The sequence below is a fragment of the Quercus robur genome, chromosome 3 (assembly GCF_932294415.1).
Source record: "Quercus robur chromosome 3, dhQueRobu3.1, whole genome shotgun sequence".
Lineage (NCBI taxonomy): Eukaryota > Viridiplantae > Streptophyta > Magnoliopsida > Fagales > Fagaceae > Quercus > Quercus robur.
Window position 1 is genome coordinate 55,792,358 of NC_065536.1, and position 9,762 is coordinate 55,802,119.

At 31.1% G+C, this 9,762-nt stretch overlaps 1 long non-coding RNA gene across 1 annotated transcript; it reads right to left on the bottom strand.

Annotated features, from left to right (window-relative positions):
* Positions 1 to 1,175: 1,175 nt before the first annotated feature.
* Positions 1,176 to 8,336, bottom strand: LOC126718457 (uncharacterized). The gene is made up of 3 exons (XR_007652929.1): positions 8,034 to 8,336; positions 7,524 to 7,711; positions 1,176 to 1,806 (listed from the first exon to the last, which is right to left on the bottom strand). It is a non-coding gene; the product is annotated as an uncharacterized LOC126718457 (long non-coding RNA).
* Positions 8,337 to 9,762: the final 1,426 nt, after the last annotated feature.

Below are 9,762 nucleotides of genomic sequence, written 5' to 3' on the forward strand. Positions count from 1 at the left end.
TGGGCCCTTAACGTGCGAACTCAATATCATTTTGGAGTTGTTACGAATTGAGTTCTTACAATTTGCCAATCATATACAGTGCTCCCGTGTTACTTTACTTTTCATTTGCTTTTTTTTTTTTTTTTCCTTATAATATATTATTTGTTATTATAATAATCAATTTATTATATACCGTATGACATTATAATTTATAAATGTACTTGATTAGTTTAATTAAAATATACAGTATATACTACTATTAACATGTATTAGTTGTTGTTTATAGTATATATTGAGTTATGAAGTATTGTACATTACTATTTTATATTTCATACACACACAAAATTTTTATATGGCCCCTAAAGATAAATTCTTGGCTCCGCCATTGGGTATAGAACTAAGATTCCATGGCCATAGCTGCCATTTCCATGAGAGATCATTATACATTCAATTCCAAGAGCCAGAGAATTGAAAAGATAAATATAAAGATGAAGTCATTGAACAAATAACGATAAAAAATTGACCCACTTGGGTGGGTGAGCTTTGAAAGGCAATCTTAATTTGGTGATTGGTCGATCGGGTCCTTCCTGGGAAGACTTAGGAGGATTAATTAACTGCTAACCTACCAGCCCGAAGTTCACGAACTAGTGGATTCTTTTCAGAGCTATAAATTATTCGTTGTAGTTGAAGACAAGTAGGAAAGTAAAAAAAAAAAAAATTATAAACCAAAGTCACCAACCAATGAACAATCATAAAAAGGATATAAATTCTCAAAGTGACACCTAAACTAATTAACAAACTCACATCTTAGACTTTCATCTTATTAATACACATACAAAAAAAGGGGAAACTCCTCCCCTTACCACAAGTCTCTAAAGTCTAAATTCTGATGCATACCTACTAAATAAGTAAATAGAGCTTAATTTTTGGGGGTCCTTTTTGAAAGCTCGAAAATATGTCAAAACACAAGAGCTGTTTAGACCCCCAAAAAAGTTATGTTTGGTTGATTTTACTCTAACTTAAACTAAGTGCGGAATAAAGTAAATGCGAGCGGATAAATAAATAAGCTACTCTAACCCATATTCATTATAACATAGTAGTAAAATAAAAGGTAAAAGAGTAGAGAAGAAGAATGCAAATACAAGATAGCATGCCGATGTGTTATCGAAGAGGAAACCGAAGAACTCGACGAAAAACCTCTCCGCCGCCCTCCAAACGGTAATCGATCCACTAGACAATTAGTTGAGATACACGAATAGCAAAAGACCCTCCAAGCCTAGTCTACCCAATGCAACTAAGCCCTCCAAGTTCCTACTCTAACAAGGCTTCTCAAAATCGTGTCTTGTCTAACTTTTCGGATCTCACAATACGCCCGATTGCGTCTGCCAAAGCCTGGCTTCTTCCAATACATCCCAGTAGCACTAATACCTCACTTGACACTCTGAAATTGTGTGGTAAATGTTTGGGCTATCAACCTCTCAATGGTATGGAAATGGAGAGGTAGGAGTTGAGAAAAATCCACCAGTAATTGTGTAGAGAATTGTGGGAATAACAATCTCTAACTCTCAATATTTGTGGCTAAGGTTTTCTCTCAGAAGCACTCCTCAACATATGTGGGTAATGGGGGTATATATAGTGTGGGTACAGAAAGTGTGTATTAGATATGACAGTTTAGTAAAACAGAATGTTTCACGGGTATCTCGCGGAAAGGCCTTACCCACGAGACACTCATGAAAACCAGCTGTCTCCATCCTGTCCTGACTCTTCGCATTCCAATTATGTGCAGGGCACATGCTTCACTTCGCGGGAAGCTTACTTGTGAGCTACCTGCAAAAAAATCTTTAGTCTTCAATTGCCTTGAGTCTTCACACACTCTCTCTCTTACACACAACCCTTACAAATAAATTCCATATAAAATACAGGGTACATAAGATTGAACATAATTACAATCAAATTTGGCATGGAATTAAAGCTAACATAAACTAGTTGTAAATTACAACTTTACATTTTCCCATTTCCAACCTTCCTACACATGTTTAGGATGCACAAATGGCAGATGGGCTGGATCAACTTCCTTCTTTGCGATAAATCATCACTTATTCAACCACAAAAAAGAAAAGAAAAGGAAAATACTAAAACCACAAACTTATTACAAACATCTGATATGATAAATGGTTATTGGTAAGAAAAAAATGATGTTAGTAATGGATCTAGATGAGAACTGATAAGAATTTGTCATATCAATAGCATCTAGAATATCACCTTGGATTGGAGCTTCTTCCTCATCATCTACTACAGTTTGGTGTTTCACCATTGTTTTGTTTTATCTTGAGGTTTTGTATTTGGTGTGAGAGAGAATGGATGGTTCAGAAGCTCCTTTATATAGAGAGAGAGAGGCAAAATGAGTGATGTGGAACACGTTTAGTGAAGAATTTTTTTTACAAGATAGAAATTCTACACTAACATAATCTAAGTGTATATGTGTGTGAAATTCCCTCTTGGATACTTGAATCTTGGCCATTGCCCCTCACATCCTACAAGCATATTTATACCTGTGAAATGATCACCGCGCCAAGTAGACAACTCAAAGAAATATATTTTAACTATGAGCTACACTCCTTTTTTTTTTTTTTTTTTTTTTTGTGGGGTAACAAAAGAATTGGGTGCTATCTTATCTTATATATTTGAGTATATTTTGACCTATCTAGGAGTTAATAAAACTTTTTGGATATATATCATTGTTAGTTTCTTTAATACACTCTTCCCTTTCTTCGTGTACGTGTTAAAAATACTTAATATTCTAAAAAAAAAGGAGTTAATAAAATATTAAATACAACTTAATTAAAAAAAAAAATTTTAACCTAAAACTTAATTTTAAGTTAAAAGCTACTCAAAGGTCAAGTATGAGTTGTCATGAAATTTCTCTAGGAAAAGCAATACACTTGTTTATAATTCACTTGCACAAATTTAAGGGACTTGTGTGTCTTTTTCTTAATATGGGTTCCTTAGGGCACCTTATTTAACATGAAAAAAAAAAAAAATCAAGTATCATTCAATATATTAAATTAACTTTAATTTATGACAATAGAGCAATAATTAATAAATTCATTTCAAAATTTCATATTATTTTTATTGAAGTAGGAATTTCACAGTAATTATTGCAAATTACTAAAGTTACTAAAATTTTTTTGTGTTTATAAACTAAAGTGCTAATAAATGTGTATGATTAGTGAAATTTCAATAAATAATAAATAATTAGTTATAAATTATCTTTATGTGTTAGTTACATATTATTTTATAAGATTCATATAGTAAATTTTTTAATATTCTTACATTACTCTTGCATTTTTTTTCCATTATAATAACTTCTCTAATTTCTATCACAAAAACAAAACCTTTCTAATTTCTATGGTTAGTAAATACATGTATTACATCATATATTACACATATGCACATTTAAAAAAAAAAAAAAAAAAAAAAAATCATACATTTTAAAACACGCATGCATCAAACTCTTTCGTATTATATTTGTATAAAAAAACTTCAATTTGACTTAAGTTCAATACTTTTATTGACAATATAATTATTTATTTTGTCATTATATACAAAAATCAATATTTTTAGTTCCATAGTTTACTATTTATATCAAACATCAATATTCATCTATTAAGGATTTTCTATAATTTGAATGATTATATCCTCTTATATATGTATATATCATGTACGTTTGTATATTAGATTTTAAATAAAATAAATAATTATTTTCTATTATAATGATATGAGGCAACAAATATTTTTGTTTTTAAAAAAGGTGAATGTAGGAATATAAGAAACACCATATTATTCATTACGTTGTCGTTGTTATATATTTTGCTCGAAAATAAAATTAAAATTGCGGGAAGATACTAATTATTTTAAATACTTAATTACTTGAATTTTTTTGTAATATCTTATCTGAATGGATTAATGTCAAGGGCTCATTGTGTTTTTAACGGAAATTTTTAAGATTCAAATTCTTCTTGTTTGTTGTAACTATTGAATCATTAAAAAAAAAATTTAAAAAAAATTGAATGGATAAACAAGAGCGACTCAAATTTTGCTAGGTCCACTTCTTAATCTAAGTGTGTGTGTGAAGCTCACTTCTAAAGACTTGAATCTAACCCTTATCCGTGGTAATATTATATTCTAAAGCTGAGATATTGGACCTAGTTTAGGGTTAGCAATAACAAAGAACTGTAATGATCAAGTGGATTGAAATCTAGGCTTGGGCCTGACTTCATGTAGGCGAATGCAGGATGGCAGATTTGGTGTTTGATATTGGATATCTTTGCTTCATTCTAGTCATCAGCAAACTTAGTCTGATGAATGATGATACTTTAAATTCTTTTATTCTCATTCTTTATTTGTTAAAAATCCCGCCCCCTTACCATTTGGCCATTTCTACCTTCACAAAACAGCAGCCCTTCAACCCCTCCAAAACCCCAAAAATAGGGGAATGACTCACTTTCAGTTTATGAGTCTTATGTTTCTACCCATTTTTAAATAGATGACATATGGAAGAAAAATTAATGCAACTGTTAAAAAAAAAAAAAAAAAAGTCAAGTGGAATAAATTATTCAACATAAACTCAAAACTCAAAACCCACCATATTAAGGTGGAGTAATTCATAGGTACCCGAGAACGAAGAATGGTGTACTTCCTCCTCTCATATTTATGGTGGTCCACTTATTAAATTTATGGTGGAATCCATCATGAATGTGAGAGAATAAAATGTAATTTTATATTCCGATAGTATCTAAGAATTTTCAATTAAGGTAACCCAATAAAATTTAACAGAACAAAACAAATTTAAGACTTCTCTCTTGGCCAACAACTTCACCTCTTGAACGAATACATGTGCTTTATTGCCTTTCAATCCCTTCCTTCTGTGCTCCACCTTAGCTAATCTGAAATCTCCATGAAATGCACTGTCCACCTCCGTAGCTCAAAAGCATCGGTCTTGGGTTGAGTAGCATGGTGGTGTTACGGGTCTGGGTTGGGTTGTAGGTAGGCAATATGTAGGGGCGGAGACAAGAATTTTTGTTTGAGGGCCAAGTTGCGACACTAATATATTTATCAAGACCACCTCCTACACACATATATACATATACACGCTTTTTAAAAAAAAAATTATTTATTATATACATACTTTTTTATTTGATAAGTTATATACACACATCCAACCAAAAAAAAGAAAAAAAAGGTTAGTATTTTCAATCAAAATTATGTTTGACGGTGATCTTTTGTAAAATAAAATTCATTTTTACTGTGAAATTCTTAAAAAGTTTTATTTTCAATACAAATTATTAGATTTTATACTAAAGTAAGTAAAAAATCTTTCAATTGAACTAATGGAACTTTCAAAAATATGAATAATCCAAAACTTGGAGGAATAAGTTATGCTATAAACATATTTGAAACTATTTTGCTCTAACCCATTATGTGACGACTAAAGAAACATTTCATGTGTAGTTTTTGTGATAATATTTTTTTAATGATTTAATGACTTGTTAATCGCTTTATAACGGGTTGAAAAAGATAAATTCAAACATGTTTGGTGCCAAACTTTATTAATTATTTAACAGACATAAGAGCACATTTTTACAATAAAAAATAAAATTGCGAAAAATAAAATTGTCTCTATAACTATTAAACCATTTTTTTTTTTTTAAGAGTGTCATTAGATTAATTCAAATATTTGGGAGGCCAACTTTTATTTTTGTAAACTAAATTTTGAAAACATTAAAATTGTTATATATATATATATATATATATATATATATATATAGAGGAAAAATTCCAAATTTGGGAGGAGCCATGGCCCCCCACCCATGTACATGGCTCCGCCCCTAGCGGTGTGGGTCACAGTGTTGTAGATTTGGGTTGAGGCGGCAGGTCACTTGTCATCGGTGGCAGGCATTTGTTCTGTTTGGCTGCGGCCGTAGGTGGTTTGGGATTTCAGTATGGCTAAGTTTGGCTAACATGGTGGGTTTTGGGTTTTCAGTCTATGCTGTATTTTTTTAGTCTGGCGTGGTGATGTTGCAGGGTGAAGAGGAGTAACAGACAGAAGAGAAAATGACAGAAATTAAAATATCTTTTTATTATATTTTATTTTATAATATTATTATTTTAAAATGGGAGGAAATATGAGACTTATAAACCGGAGGTGAGCCGCCCTAAATTAAAGCCTAAAATACACAGAAAAATCCAGACTTTTTCATCTACCCGAAACCTTCAAACGCCATTCTCATCAACAACTCCTCCACAAGGACCACAACAGACCATTCTCAAAGAAAACACAAATACCCCAGCAGGTAATCAAGAGAGAACCCCTTTTTTTCACCATCAAACAAAAAGAGGCCCCAACTTTTTTCCATTTACTCAGCAACAATAACAAAAGCAAGCAGCAAGGCATGAAGGCAAAGTAAAGAATGAGGCAGACAGGCAAAACTTGAGGGTAACACAACCTTTTTCCATGGTAATTTACTTTATATTTATGCCATACTTGTTAGACTTTACATGTTCAGATGCTTAGATTTGTGCAAACAGTTGTACTATTGCACAAAAAAAAACATGTATGCAACATTGTTATTCATACAAGCATGCCTCTGAACACACAACGCACAGCATCTATATGCACGTGCCACTTTCATGTCACACAAATGCAAATTGAACATAGATTCTATACAAATATAGGCCAAAATGGCCAAATACCACATTTTTTGGAAATTTTTAGCAAAAAGACACTATTTCGGAAATAAATGGCAAACTATCACTTTTTCCAGAACTCGAGTTTCAGAAACTCGAGTTCCTCATCAGTTCTGCCACCGTGGCACTGCTGAGTTGGATTAAAAAAAAATATGTGGTACTCGAGCTTGGTAAACTCGAGTACCATGCAACACAATATTCAAGTATACCAAGCTCAAGTACCTTTTATAAATAAAATGCAGAAATTTTTTTTTCTACAGTACTCGAGTTTACCAAACTCAAGTATCATGTAAATTTTTTTTTATTTTATTTTATTTTATTTTTTTTGTTTTTTTTGTTTGGGGATAATCAACAAATAAACATAAAGATAAAAATAAATAGCTTTTTTTTTATGTTTTTATTTATTTAAATAGAAGCATTATAAAATATAGAGATTTTAATTTCGAAATATGAATTTAATTTCTACATTAATTAAAATTATTCATTATTTTCTCATAAAAATTGTTCATTGTTTTCTGTATAAACAATTTCTACGATTTTGCATAAAATTATTTTCTATTCAGCATTATTTAAAAAATTATTCGCTCTATTTTTTGCATAAATTATTTTCTGTTTACTATTTAAAAAATTGTTCACTGTTTTTTCATAAAATTGTTCGCTCTCTTTTTTACATATATATATATATATATATATTTTTTTTTTTTATAGTGACTATTTTCAGTATTTCGATACAATAGCAAAAGTAGGAACTAAAGTAACACATAATGTAAATATTAAGGACCAGATATAAAATTTACCTGTTTCAACCATAGTAACACACTCTCTTTAGTGTCCTTCAAAGTTCAAACATCAACATTGCATAAGCAGTCAGCCTAGTTCTTGCGTTGTGCAGAATGCAGAGTGCTCCCCCATTTCATCTCTTCTTTCTCAACAATTTGCAGAAAATTAGAACAATTTCAATACTGATCCGGTACCTATTTACCAGCTGAAACGCAAAATGTTTCTCAGTATCGCAAAACAATCTTGGTACGGGCTGATATTTAATGCAGTACAAATCAAGCAGGGGCGGCACTACATTGAAGACACCTAAAAAAAATTATATATAACATTTAAAAAAAAAAAATTGTTTTGACCCCATACAATAAAAATTTGCACACCCTGAGTCCCAGACCTTGACCCTAATTTTTTTAAGCCCATTTGAATTTAGCTTCTAAACTCCGGGAAAAAGAAAATCAGCAACTCCAAGTCCATAAATCCCATAAATCAATTTCAAAAAATCATAAGTAAATAAAAAAGCCAAACCAAACCTAAAGAGAGAAAAACGTAATCCTCTTCCGCAATGCCTCTTCACTCTCCAAACCGCAAACCCAAAGGTCTCAAAGACTTAAAAATCCAACCTCGTTGCTGCTTCACTGTGTCACCCACGATCTGCTGACGCCTGGTCTGTCCCTTATCTACCACCGCTGCTTGATCTAGTATCTTCAACTCTCTTTCTCTTTATCTCTCTTTCATCGTTTCAGTGTGTGTCATAGTGTTTTGATATACTCTCTTTCACCATGTATGTGGTTAGAATGTTTGATAATTAGTAGTTTGGGTGGCACATGCGACGCACGTGCGGCCTCCTTAAGCAAGAAAATTAAAATAAAACTTTTATTTGAAGAAGAATGAAACCATGTACTTAAACTTAGAGTAATTATTTAATATATGAGTATTTATTTGTCATGATAGTTTCTTAGAACCTCTTTGCTAAAAGTGGTATCCACTCATTAAAAACTTTTAAGAATGATAACGAATATCATCTTCTTCCAACAATAAACAATTAAATTTTCGCAATGAATGATGTCATATACTACAATTGAAGGTCTTCCTCAAATACTTGCAACTATCCACAATAATGATTTTGTTATTCATACTTCATTTTTATTATCTTACATTTTATAAGTCTAGCCATGATATTTAGCTTACTTAGTTTTTAATGAACACTCTTTTAAGTATGAAAAGAAAAGAAGAAAAAAAGAAAAAGATAACAAAACGCACGTATCATTGAAGTTTCAATTGTATAAAATTTCAAGTCTAGAATATTTAAACCTAGGAAAATCAACGTCCTCTAGGTAACAAATAGAACGCCTTATATCACCATTCTAACTTTTCAGGTATGAGTATCACATAAAACTCAAAGGACAAAATTTAGGTATAGTACCTTAGGTATTATTCCTTAAATTCTCCTTTTAAAATCTAACCATATGGCTTTTTCTTATGGAATAGAAGTGTATGTTTAGTTAAATAGCCAGATGGCTAAATTTATAAGGGAAACTTAAAGAACAACACCTAAGTATTGTACCTAAATTTTGCCCAAACTCAAAATACATAGAAATTTTTTGGGATATTTAAATTTAGTGGAGGTATTTTAGACATTGTACAATAGAACATTTTAGGAATCATAAGATTTCAAAATGGTTTAATTGAGAGAGTAATGTTGTATATATAGGTATATACAAGGATAAGTTGTAATAATGATATTTGAGTTTGGAGAATATGGTTTCATAATGTGAAAATTCAAGTTCTGGAAAATTCAAAAATTTGAATTTTTTGGAATTTTCTAGAATTTTCTGGTTAGTGTTTAGAAAGTTTGAAGAGGTTTCAATCTTTGTTATCCATTTTATGAAAAAATAACTAACTCTTCATACGTGTCTTTTTATGAAACGTAACACTATGGGTATGAATAGAGGTTTATATTCACTTGAAAAAACAATTAACTCTACATACGTGTCTTTTCATGAAACACAAGAAATCCCGTAGTCATTTTCCAAAATTGCTATTTGTAGAACCCAATATCTTGATTGAATCTTAAAGGTAAATTTGCGATAACCCTTTAGCAACAAAAGTGTTGGGGGGGGGGGGGGGCAAATATTGTCTAAAGAAAACAATATAGTGCCTCCAAGTTATTTATTTTCTGCTTGTCTTTTATGTTAATCTTGTTCTTCTACTATTACTTTGTGTAATATCCCCAACAAGTAACAGTTAAGGGTATTTGCT